Genomic DNA, 13799 nt, shown 5'->3' on the forward strand with positions numbered 1-13799 from the left:
ATTTTAAGACCCATCAACTTCGGCATGAGTGTATCTCAGACATTACTTTTCTGAAAAATAAATGCATATTGCAAGTGTTTTAAAAATTAATTGATTTATTAGGCTTTTGAAGCAAGCAGTAGTTTTTTATCTGGGTCAGTCAGTTCGACCCCTCTCTTTCTTTATGGTTACATTGAAATTAATGTTAAAACGGGCTTGGACCCTGTGACCAGAAGTAAGTCACTAAGATATAATCATCAGAGGACACACCATCCATGAAAGTTTGGTGAAGTTAGCAGTTACTTAGATATTGCTATCAAAGGGCACCTGCAACAAAAACTTTAACCTGCTCTAAAAACCTTAACCTCCTCCAGCATCTGAAACCCATAGCTCAGATTCAGCATTCAAGCCTGTATGGTGCATCAATATCATAAGACACATCATCCATGAAAGTTTGGTGAAGTTAGGACCAGCAGTTACTTACCGTAGATATTGCTATCAAAAGGGACCTGAAACAAAAACTTTAACCTGCTTTAAAAACCTTAACCTCCTCCAGCATCTGAAACCCATAGCTCAGATTCAGCATTCAAGCCGGTCTGGTGCATCAATATCATAAGACACACCATCCATGAAAGTTTGGTGAAGTTAGCAGTTACTTAGATATTGCTATCAAAGGGCACCTGCAACTAAAACTTTAACCTGCTCTAAAAACCTTAACCTCCTCCAGCATCCGAAACCCATAGCTCAGATTCAGCATTCAAGCCAGTCTGGTGCATCAGTATCATAAGACACACCATCCATGCAAGTTTGGTGAAGTTAGGACCAGCAGTTACTTAGATGTTGCTATCAAAGGGCACCTGCTCCAAAAACCTTAACCTCCTCCAGCATTTGAAATTTAGGACCCAGATTCAGCATCCAAGTCTTTCAATGAAAGTCCATAAGTAGGTCCAGATGCATCATCCATGCAAGTTTGGTGAAGATTATAGGACAAGTAATAACTTAGATACAGGACCTGCAACAAAAACTTTCACCAGGTCCGGACGCCGACGCCGGGGGTATAGCATAAGCTCCCCTTGACTTCGTCTCAGTGAGCTAAAATGGATGGTTTTATAGTCATATGTCGATGTAGTCATATATAGGCATATGTCGATGTGGGGTATAGGCCGAATTGCTTATTTTAGACAAAATTCAAGAAAAATCCTTAGAATAGCCGAATTAGGGGATAAGTCGATTTTCAATTGATGATTACTATAGTGAAAGTATGACCGCTGATTAAGGAAGTCATCGTATTAAGTATATACTTTCAGAATATCAATGTAGAAAGTCAAAAGAATAATTAAAGTTATTTAATTTGCTTAACATATTTATTTTAAGCAATTTTAAAAAATACATCTGTGTTTTGTGGCTGTTTGGTCTCTTCCGTATTCATCGGTGTATCGTTATGTATCGTAATTTTACATAGTGTAAATCTAATTGCAACACCAACCTCAGTGGTTCTGTCTGGTAGAACTAGGTATAATATTTTACCATACCTTTTATATTTTATTAATACCTTATTGCTAAATTTCATTTAATCAAGTTATACTTTGAAAGCTACTTGTAAATACGGGGAATGGCGTCCATAATTAGCTCAACACGTGGTTTCATATTCAAATAGAGTTATCCCCCGTAATCGCTATGTTTGAGAAAATGAAATAGCAAACATAAAATATTTAATTTGTGTTCTTTCCATTAATTAATTAAATAGTGACTTGCCATTAAGCAGAGAAATTGTAATGTTAAAAACACAGTTAATGCAATGAAGTGTAACGGTGTACACTACGTGCCCCCAAGCTGTGTTTTAGTCACCGGTTTCACACCTTTGTATATACACACGACACCAGAATACCGTTATTTCATCCAACAGGAAATTAATTGTAAAAACACAAAGCATTTGATTTATTCTACACCCAAGACCAGTGATTCCCACAAACGCAGACATTCACAAAAATTCCGTCATATTACATTCTACCCGGTTTCATTTTCTTTTTTACTACCCAATAATAGCTTCCAGGGCTCATACATGAACGTGGGAAAAAAACTATTTTGATTGGGGTTGTAAAGAAATACCTCATACAGTACTGTACATTTTATTACTCACGATGTCATTACAAAAAGTATCATAGGGACAACTATCGAACAATAGTTCGAACGGATATATCTACATTCTACTGTGTTTTTCCATTAAATTCCGTGATGTTTAAATGCCTCTAAATGCAACAAGTAGTCAAAGGTCAAATTGACGAGTTTTATTATGACGTCACAAATGTTGAACGCTGTAAACTGCAACGTCACAAGCAAAAATCAAAGTTCACGCTTGTGGCTGTTACTGTGGCTCTTCCATTAATATTAACTTACCCTTAGGATAAGATAAGAATTTTAAGGTATGAATCACATTTGCAGACAAGGCAAGAATTTTAAAAAAATGTATATATAAGCATTAAATCATGATTTTTTTAAGTATACACTCTCATACACTACGGCCAACGCGGTTTACGTATTTACCGCGAGTCCTCGTAGTGTGAAAATGATCGCGGTTTAGCACAGGTAACTCAGGTAAAACCGCGCATCCTAGCGGTACAGCTTCTCACCTTGGCCACACCGTCGCGGTACTGTGAAACCAGTCCCAGGTGAAAACTATTTTTGTTTTTTTAACGCGAGTTACCTCCCCCATTTCTTCTTACACGGGAAATATGATTGAGAGAATCAATGAATATTAATTCATATTCCTTTTCTTTTTTTTTTATAAAAAGGACTTGATTGTTACAATTTATTATTATTTAATAAAAAGTGGGAGAAATAAAAGGAAGGTGTAATTATGCTAATACAGAATTTTGTATACTATTTTGTATATTCGATGGCGTTACATATAAATTAATCTTGGCACATTCATCGCTGACAATTCTTGGTTATCAATGAATTTGATTGATAATTATATACCCGATAATAAACGCTTCACCAAAATATCTTATTTCGCCTCGAGAAAGGGATACTAATCATGCTAATTAGCGTTTCATTTACAATCTTTCATATTTAATTCTTACCTTCAAAACATACCTTACACTTGGTCATTTCTCTTAAATACATTTAAAGAACTCATTTAATGAATAGCAAAATACATGTAGATATAAAATGTTTTAAAGTGCACTCGCTGATCACCGCTGCGACCCGAGTCTTTCCCCGTGATCGACATTAGTTGAATAGATATGCTGGTTGCCCGCTTGAACACGTGGGTTTTCTCTGGACACTCCGGCTTTCTCCCATATCGATGACCCCCTCGCGCTAACAACCATGCCAACGAAAGATATTGATATAAGTTGTATAACTTGTTTATTAAACGTTTTAAAATAAAAAAAAAAGTTCAATCAATTTACGAAAATGCTAATGTTAAAATCGTGTCTATTTAAACATTGACTTTCCTATCCAATCTAGCAAAAGTATGATGTTCAGTGGGTCGCCCAATATTTATGCTTGTCGTTAAAAACCCGGGATTTAAAAATATGAATGATCATTTATTCTAGGGTATCCATCACATGTTAAAATTTCGCAGTGTCAGTTGACAAACAGAGGAAGGTGAATTGCGTAACATTACGTATAAAGTATGTGTATATAGAATTTGGGTGGTTGCCGTCAGGGTGGGTGACCTGCAGCAATTAGTGTGACTTGGGGTCCGCTAAATAGAAATATATAGTCCGTTCTTTCAAACTGCAAAATTTTCTTGATAGAATAATTTAATTTTAAACAAATGAAAATTTGTTTTTCAATTTAAATTTAAGGAAATTATTCTGCGTATTCATAACACAGTGTTTACAAAATACATCCATAAAATAACCTTTTAATGATATACTCGATTGAAATACAATTAACGAACAGGCTATTATCAGGGTTAATCAGAAATAGAGAGGGTAATTGAGAACACAGCTAAAGTAAATTTTATATACACATCTAGTATTTGTACTTTTTAAAATGGTAAGAATGTGATTGTTTGAATGAATCAATTGGGAATCATATGAACAAAGATTTGTGTTTGTGTGCATAAGTAAAAAAAAAAAACTTCTTTACCCGATATGTGGTATATTATTTATTTCTCTAGCCATGTTAAAATTAAGAAAGTTTTAAAATTCAATTTTCTTAGAACTTTATATATTTTGATTTTGGGGAGAGAGAGAGAGAGAGAGAGAGAGAGTTGTCTCAACATTCGATAAGATTTTTCACGGCACGTGGTCAGAGCACGGGTGCTCTCCCAGACAGGAAGTGTTATGTAATTATTATACACACCCGTAAACACAGGGATAGCTTTTCTATAAATTGTGCCGTACTTGTGATTTTCTATATACCTGTCTTAATCAGGCATTATTTTATCTTCATGCAGTAAAGATAGAAGGCGCGTATGATCAGGGACCTTTATGTATACGTCCCTGGCATGATATTTCTTAAAACGCCCGTTACGAAAACATGTGCTATTATGTGCATTTCAATCAGAATGCCGTTACGGCTATGTACTACTTCAGCAGTTCACATAAAATATTAGTTATTTGAAATGAGAGTGAGAGAGAGTATCAGCATTCAATAAAATTCTTCACGGCACGGGGTCAGAGCACGGGTGCTGCCATGGTCAGGAAGTGTTATGTAATAGTTATACACCCGTAAACACAGGGATGACTGATTGTCAATGTATCTGTCTGAATTATGCATTATTTTGCTCGAAGTGAGTCTCCGGTCCATATCCTCCACCCCCAAATATTACCAAGATCTCTTGATCTCTCAAAAGCCTTGATCCCTCGAAGTCAAACTGCAGTCCCGTTATTCATAATCTGTTGTTCTTTTACTCTCGATACTCCGAAGTGGCCGGTATATGCAAGCGTTACATAATTTTAACACCTACTTTGTCATTTAAATGGCTCAAGGCATTAGACGCGGGACCCGTGTTACGGGATTTTCTTCAGGTGACACTTGTCCTGCAAGGTGATAATTGTTCCATGATTGACCATACCGTTGCCTAGACTATAATTAATACCGATCGTCCTAAATGTACATATAATCCGATTTATTTAAAACGAGAGAGAGAGAGAGAGAGAGAGAGAGAGGGAGAGGCAGAGGCCGGAAAGTATTTAATGAGTTAAATAAGAGTAAAATTAAGGGGAAAACATACAAGTTGAGTTGATGTCTACGGTAGCGACCTTATAATAGTACATCGCGGAATATTTGTCTTCTTGAAATCTGTGGCATATTTTCAACTCATCATATGCAAAAAAATACTACTTTTAAATATTACTAATTTTCAAGTCCACGTATAAGCATGATTTGCGTAATATACTGCTATGTTTGGGACTCTTGAACAACATTAACAAAATACATGCAGCAATAGTTTTATAGAAATTTTTGTTAAAAAACAATTCAAAGAAAATGAATTTTTCTTCTAATAATATTTATTTCTAAATTCGAACAATAATTAAAACAGCTCTTGTTTTTTCCTTCTTGGTTTAATCCCTAATACAGATAACACGCCTGTTACGGTGTCTTACACCATCGCGGTAAAATCGTGGCCCCGCGATCACCGCGATGACAATACCGCGACGGTGTATCGCGGAAAGGATTAAAACACCATCACGGTGTCGCGGGAAAATACGGGATCCGCGTTGGCTGTAGTGTAACTGCAGCGGTGTGTGCATACAAATTTTCATAACGCGCTAACGCGCGTTACTCAATTTATATGCGCACACCGCTGCAGTTTTCAGAGTGTATACTTCAAAAAATCATGATTTAATGCTATAGAAAAGACCCAACCCTCATAGTAAACTGCTACAACAGTACAATTGATAAAAACAGTGGATTTTATATTTTACTGTTTAATTTTTTCAACTTCAAGTCTACGATTAGTCGATCCCAGGGGATAGACCGTGGCTCGCTCATCGGAGAAAAAAAATACCGGCCTATGCCCCGTAAAATACGGTATATCATATGGGATATAAACCTACATTAAACTCTGAACCATTTGTGAGGCCAATGAAATCGCCCAGGGGTCAAAGTCTAAACAATCTGAAAGAATCAGCAATATGTCAAAATGCTTACATATAAGTAAAACCATATATATATATATCATAACATTTTATTTTTTGAATAATTAAGATATTTTCCTTTGTCAAATTGGAATCCCAATGTTGCCCCACCATAGTCCTCAAGATTTTGATTTGAAAGAATTTAAATCTACATTATCTGAGTTTGTTTTCGGTGAAAATACAGTTTTTCTAGGCAAGCGGTTTTTTGAAAAAAGATATTTTTAAATGTTTCCTATTTCTATATTCCTATGTATCGTAATGTACCGTGTATAATACACATTCATGTACAATATGCACCCTCCAAAGTTGACTTAAAAGTTTCTTTTACAACAGCGGAGAAGTTGAAGATCATCATACCTAGAGAAGAACGACAACGAAGCCTAATGCTTAAAAGTAATAATGTTTGCAGATATAAACCAAAATGACATCAAAAGAAATGATCAAATTGATTAAATATAGTCAAGGTCATTGATTGTTGTTAAATTAACATTGTGAATGTTAATGTAATTAAAATGCTTGCACACAAGTTTCAGCTTTCCTGGCTGATTAGTTTCTTAGAAGAAGGTTTTTAAAGATTTACTCTATATATTCTTTTGTTAAACTTTCACCCCCCTATTGTGGCCCCACTCTACCCCAGGGGATCATGATTTTCACAACTTTGAATCTACACTTTCTGGGGATGGTTCCACACAAGTTTCAGCTTTCCTGGCTGATTACTTTCTGAGAAGAAGATTTTTAAATATTTACTCTATATATTCCATTGTAAAATTTGACCACCATGGTGGCCCCACCCTACCCCCGGGGGGTCATGATTTTCACAACTTTTAATCTACACTACCTGAGAATGCTTCAACACAAGTTTCAGCTTTCCTGGCTGATAAGTTTCTGAGAAGAAGATTTTTAAAGATTGACTCTATATATTCCTATGCAATACTTTGACCCCCTCCCCACCCCCCATTGTGGCCCCACCCCACCCCTGGGGGTCATGAATTTCACAACTTTGAATCTACACTACCTGAGGATTCAACTCATTTAAAAATGAGTCAAAAACGTTAACGTAAATGGACACCTTGGAGCACTGGGCCGTCATTAAATTTTGTGTGCACGCAGAAAAATCTCCAATGGAGACCAAAGGTTCTTAGATGTTGCTATTTTTATAGGACAAAGGTTTACAATTGGAACCACAATTGGAATTGAAGGTTTGAAAATGGAAAAAAGTGATATCTTGAACTCTTGCAGCACCCCCCCCCCCCCCCATACATCCCGGATCTTACACCCATGAATTTCACTTTATATGCTTATCTGAAGTCGAAGCTGAATGGACAGAGATTTTTGGACCTAAATGATCTACGATATGACACAAAAGACATTGTACAAAAATTTGACAAATAATGGTGTGAACATGCGTTTTATAAATGGGTTAATGGCATGAAAAGTGTGTGAACTTAAGAGGTTTACTTTGAAAAAGAGTGACAGGTTTAAATTGCCTTTCAGTAATTTGAAGTCACCTGACTTCGTAGAAATATGAAATGGTGCTTCATAAATCTAATTTATGCAAAATAAAATCGCTGTATCTTTTGAAAACAACTTCAAAATCATATGATTTTTTGCATACTTATTTTTACATGATAGTAATTTAATAAAACATATATCAACCTATAAAGTACACAGTAATTTTGCCATAAATCACTTTGTCCGCAAACTTTTCTAACAACCCTCATATATTCCTATGTAAAAGTATACCCTCCATTGTGGCCCCAACCTACCGCTGGGGGGTCATGTTTTTCACAACTCTAAATCTACATTACATGAGGATGCTTCAACTTTTCTGGCTGATTGGTTTCTGAGAAGATTTTTAAAGGTTTACTCTAAATATTCTATGTAAATCTTTGACCCCCATTGTGGCCCCACCTTACCCCCCCCCCCCCCCCTAACAATAATTTGTACCAATTTAAATCTACACTATCTGAGGATGCTTCTATACAAGTTTCAGCTTTTCTGGCCAAATGGTTTTTGAAGAGAAGATTTTTGAAAAATATCAACAAATTTTCAATAAATCCTAATTATCTCCCCTTGAAAGAGAGCGTGGCCCTTCATTTTAACAAACTTGGCTCTCCTTCACCCAATGATGCTTTGTGCCAAGGTGCTACCTGTATAGCATAAGCTCCCTCTGACTTCGTCTCAGTCAGCTAAAAAAAATATTTTATTTTAGATAGTTCCATAAATAAAATGATATAAACATGTAGTTGCGTGTAGCTGTCAATTAATTTGTTACGCCTGGGAGATAACTAGCGTTTCAGACAGATACTTTCGTTAACCTGTAATTTATCGTCAGGACCATTGCACTGTTGACTTGCAGGACAACTCTTCTGCGGGGTTACGCAGTTTTACCTGAGACACCTGTTGCAATTTGGACCCCGGGGGGTGCACCGAAAAATACAGGATCTGCGTTAACTGTACTGTATTAACACAATTTTTCTTTTTAATTATTCAAATAATACTATGAGAGGAAAAATGCATATAAAAGTTGAATTTTACTAGTAAAAAATAATTCCACTAGTTAAAATTTGCAAGTGGAAAAAGGTAATATCAATCCCTGTTTACATATTTTTATAAATTAACATTATATATAGACTTAAGTAAGGGACTATATTTTGTGGCAGAAGGTTTTAAAGAAGAAAATGAACAGTTTTAGAGTACCATAACTTAAGCTTCCTTAATTATTTTAAGTGCAGACCAAACTTCCAGATAGTTTGTCCATTGGTATATCTTCGAGTTGTTCCGAAATACATATTTTATCAGGGTTGTCTCTAAGACCCGGGAGGAGGGGAATTCCCCCACCTATTATGCCTTATTTACCCGGCTATTATTGCATTTCAAACACAATGTAGCTATAAGAAAGACCCCCAGACCCCCCTGCTACTTTTTTATTTCCTCCTTCTACTTCCAATTAATTTTTAGAGAAAATTAACCCTGTTTTAACAATTTTTCAATATTTCCATTGACATATATTTGGCATATTAAACTGATATTTCATAAAAGTTAAGAATAAATTAACTCCAATCCAGCTTATTACCGTATTTTCCCGACGATAAGTCGGTATTTTTTTTCTCTGAAGCAGAGCACTCGACTTATCGTCTTGATCGACTTGTCTAAGGCTTGAGGTCAGAAAATTGTGGAAAAAAATTTTAAAATCTTGGTTTTATTCATCTTGAGCTGGCTGTGTTATTGAAAATTACGTTGTTGAATTCAATGTTCATCTTTAATTATTATTATTTTCACTCATCTGTTAACACTAGAATACATATTAATAACAGTTATTGAACAATGGTGTATTTTTTTAATCAATTAAAAGTTTTACCGTTCCGTTTTTATAAACACATGTCACATGATTCCATATATCACTATAGTGGGAAGATAATATTGCACAGTGAAATTGAAACCAAACTTGGATGGAAAAAAATATTGCAGTAGGTCCGGGGAATGTTTTAAAGTTTTATTATTTTATTAGTAAAGAGTTGTTAGAGGAAAGTATAAATAAGAAATATTTTATGGTCAAAATCAATATTAAAATACGTAATCGGCAATCATCAACTCTATTGTTTATACGGAAGACTGATCCCGGTTGTGTTAATAATCTTGCTAAGGCTGACATCTATACGGCAATTTCACTCCCTGTGTACATAGAGAGTACCGTTATAAGAGTGATTATAGTTCATTAATTAATTATTGTCCAATTCTTTGATTATTGTTTAATAAAAAATTTAGGAAACGTACGTATGTCGTATATCGTCATTATCAAGTCGTACAAATGATCGATTTATTCTAACAGTGTCTCTTTAAAATAATAGCGTGTAATTGTATTACTGGATACAAAGTAAACAAGTTTCATCAAATCATAGTAATTGCTATTCTTCTGCACTTGAGATCCCCCTTTGAAGTCCTACACGAGACAGGTGCATGCCTCTGACACCGGAAATTGTTAAACAAACATTGACCACGCGCCGAGTCAACAGGTGGCTGGTTACGTAATGGCGAATACACTGGTCAGAGTGGGTGATTATTTTAATGCATGGGAATAAAATATTTCTGTCAAGTAAGTTTAATTTTGCATAACACGCGATATCGGGAATTGTTTACAATGCAAGCGACTTTGTAGATGTTGTCGGTATTTGAAAATATGATGCATAAGTATAAAGAGTAATTGTTTAAATGTTAATCATTAATAATAATTGGTAGCAATATCGGGGACATCGTGGCATCATACACTGATAATGTTACTGCAGTTTTATACACCATTTTGAAGCGATAAGTTCGACGTGTCGTCTGAATCGACGTATCGTAGGATTTTGTTAAAATTTTGGCTAAAAATGAGCAATTCGACAAGTCGTCCGCATCGACGAGTCGTCGGGAAAATACGGTAATTGCCATATCAAATTTTATATCATAGACCCATACGTTTGGTTTTCTTTTCTGACAAGTTTACTATAATTTGAGAAAAAGTTTGAGACTTTTGAATAATTTCAATGCATGTTGAATCATAATGGCTAAAAATAGTGTTTTATTAGTGCAAAGAGACTATAATATCATTTAGGTGAGAATTGTATTTGATGGCATGGTTCACTGCTATAAAAAAAATTACAAAGTGAGGCAATTTGCATTTTCAGTGCAGAAAGATCATATTAAATACTCCATAGCACCGAAAGAAGCTAGTTTATAGACCCCAAAATTTTACTTTGATATCCGTTAATCTATGCATGTACATTTTTAAACAAGAGGCCCATGGGCCACATCGCTCACCTGAGGAACAATAGGTATGATAAAGTCAGCTTAATGGAGTCATAATACAAACAATCTGGACAATGTACAATAATACATGTAGATCCTGTATAAATAAAATCCATTTTTCCCCCTTGGAACTCGGATAGCCCTGATTGCTGCCAATATTTACAAGAGCAGACTTTAATCACCGCTCCAGCACATATATAGGGACTCAAAGTTACGCAGGCAGGGATGACCGCACACCTACGCAACTCACAGGTACCAACGTTATCGCAAGCAGAGATAACGCAAGCAGGGATGACCGCACACTTGCGCTAGAAAGGCCAGAACACCAGAAGGGATGACCATACACTAGTGCTCCGCCGCAACCACCACCAAGACAAGCAGGTATGACCGCACACTTGTATTAATGCGATACAGGGCAGGAAGGACCGCACACTCTGTATCATAGATTAGAAAAACACGAAGATTAAATAGAGCAGGGATGTCCACACCCTCAATCTCTCCGTACCTGTTCAAGTTTAACCCCAAACAGTCGCTCGGCGCAATGCAATATACACTGTCCCTATATATGTGCCGGCCTAAAATAATTCATAGTATCTAAAAATTGGAAATCAAAAATAAACAAACTAATCCGGCCTAACCCAAAACTACTTATGCAGAACAACTTATATACATTGAATATTTATTATTGTATAAAAATAATCATCACAATAATTGGTTAACAGTGGATGCATTAATTAAAATAATCAAGAATCAATAAATCAAGGGCAATAACTCAAAACAGTAATACAAAAAGATTCTAATGAAAAAATAGCTGCCTGCTTCAATTTTATAGTCATATCACATGTTGAGTATTGCAGTTCTCAAAAAGATCCTTTACAGATATTTAGCTACATCAAACTCTGAACCTTCTTGTGAGGCCGAAGAATTGTCCTGGAGCCAAAGTCTTAACAATTATAAAGAATCATCTTGCTGATTAGTTTCTGAGAAGAAGATTTTTAAAGATTTACTCTCTATATATTCCTATGTAAAACTTTAACACACCCCCCCCCATTGTGGCCTCACCCTACCCCCAAGGGTCATGATTTTCACAACTTTGAATCTACACTACCTGAGGATACTTCCCACAAGTTTCAGCTTTCCTGGCTGATTAGTTTCTGAGAAGATTTTTAAATATTTACTCTATATATTCCTATGTAAAACTTCGACCCCCCCCCCCCCCCATTGTGCCCAACCCTACCCCCAGGGATCATGATTTTCACAACTTTGAATCTACACTACCTGATGCTTCCACACAAGTTTCAGCTTTCCTGGCTGATTAATTTCTGAGAAGAAGATTTTTAAAGATTTACTCTATATATTCCTATGTAAAACTTCGAACCCCCATTGTGGCCCCACCCTACCCCCAGGGGTCATGATTTTCACAACTTTGAATCTACACTACCTGAGGATGCTTCCACACAAATTTCAGCTTTGCTAGCTGATTAGTTTCTGAGAAGAAGATTTTTAAAGATTTACTCTATATATTCCTATCGTAAACTTCGACCCCCCATTGTGGCCCCATCCTACCCCCGGGGGTCATGATTTTCACAACTTTGAATCTACACTACCTGAGGATGCTTCCACACAAGTTTCAGCTTTCCTGGCTGTTTAGTTTCTGAGAAGAAGATTTTTAAAGATTTACTCTATATATTCCTATGTAAAACTTCAACCCCCCATTGTGGCCCCACCCTACCCCCGGGGGTCATGAATTTCACAACTTTGAATCTACACTACCTGAGGATGCTTCCACACAAGTTTCAGCTTTCCTGGCTTTCTGGTTCTTGAGAAGAAGATTTTTGAAAATTTCTCTAAATTTTTCATTAATTTCTAATTATCTCCCCTTGAAAACGGGTGTGACCCTTAATTTTCACAACTTTGAATCCCCCTTGCCTAAGGATGATTTGTGCCAAGTTTGGTTGAAATTGGCCTAGTAGTTCTTGAGAAGATGTTGAAAATCTGAAAAGTTTACGGACAGACGGACGGACGGACGGACGGACAGACGGATGACAGACAAAATGTGATCAGAATAGCTCACTTGAGCTTTCAGCTCAGGTGAGCTAAAAATAACGGGTACTTTAGAAAAAATTTCAAAGACTTTTGAATGCAGAACCCAATGTCCTTAAGTAATTGTGGTTTTGTGAATTTGATAAATCCAACACTAAATATTATTAGATAAACATTGATCACGCAAGGAGTCGAAAGCACCTGGTTACGCAATGGCAAATTCACTGTCAAGGACTTGTTTGATGCAAGAAATAGTGGTCTTAAAAAAATTATTATATGTCACCATGCAGGTTAACAGATGTGTGACTGTCACTCTGTCAGTCAATAAATTGGGTCTCAATAGCTCAGTGGTTAGAGGGCTGGTACGGTACGCCAGAGGCCCTGGGTTCGAGTTCCGGTTGAGACCTGACTTTTCACCACCTGTTACATTTGGCGCCCAACATACAAATCCCACGGTCACTCCCTAAAACATTTCTTTAACTCGTAGAATTCTATTCATAAATTCAAGGACGAATTTCTACCAACACGGGGAGTATGTCACCAGGTTAATAGGTGTGTAACTGTCAGTCAATATATTGGCTAGGGTCTCAATAGTTCAGTGGTTAGAGCGCTGGCATGGTACACCAGAGGCCCTGGGTTCGAGTCCCGGTTGAGACTTTACTTTTCAGGACCTGTTTCATATATATTCCAAAACATGGAAATTACATTAACAATAAGGTATTTTTTATGTTGAGTGTACATTGTACACTCATAAAACTCGCATAACACACATTTTCGGCAGTCATGTCCTGCAGCATTCAAGACATTTTGTTACTCGCTCTGAAAACTGTTGTTCGTCCCGCACTTCCCAATTTTAATTAAATTTTGGCTGAAAAAAGTTAGGTATTACAC

General features: G+C 36.3%; 1 non-coding gene across 1 annotated transcript; it reads left to right on the plus strand.

Annotated features, from left to right (window-relative positions):
* The first annotated feature begins 13492 nt into the window (after window positions 1-13492).
* Window positions 13493-13565, plus strand: Trnat-ggu (transfer RNA threonine (anticodon GGU)). Its single transcript has one exon. It is a non-coding gene; the product is annotated as a tRNA-Thr (tRNA).
* The last annotated feature ends 234 nt before the right edge of the window (window positions 13566-13799 follow it).

The sequence above is a fragment of the Crassostrea angulata genome, chromosome 5 (assembly GCF_025612915.1).
Source record: "Crassostrea angulata isolate pt1a10 chromosome 5, ASM2561291v2, whole genome shotgun sequence".
Classification (NCBI taxonomy): Eukaryota; Metazoa; Mollusca; class Bivalvia; order Ostreida; family Ostreidae; genus Magallana; species Magallana angulata.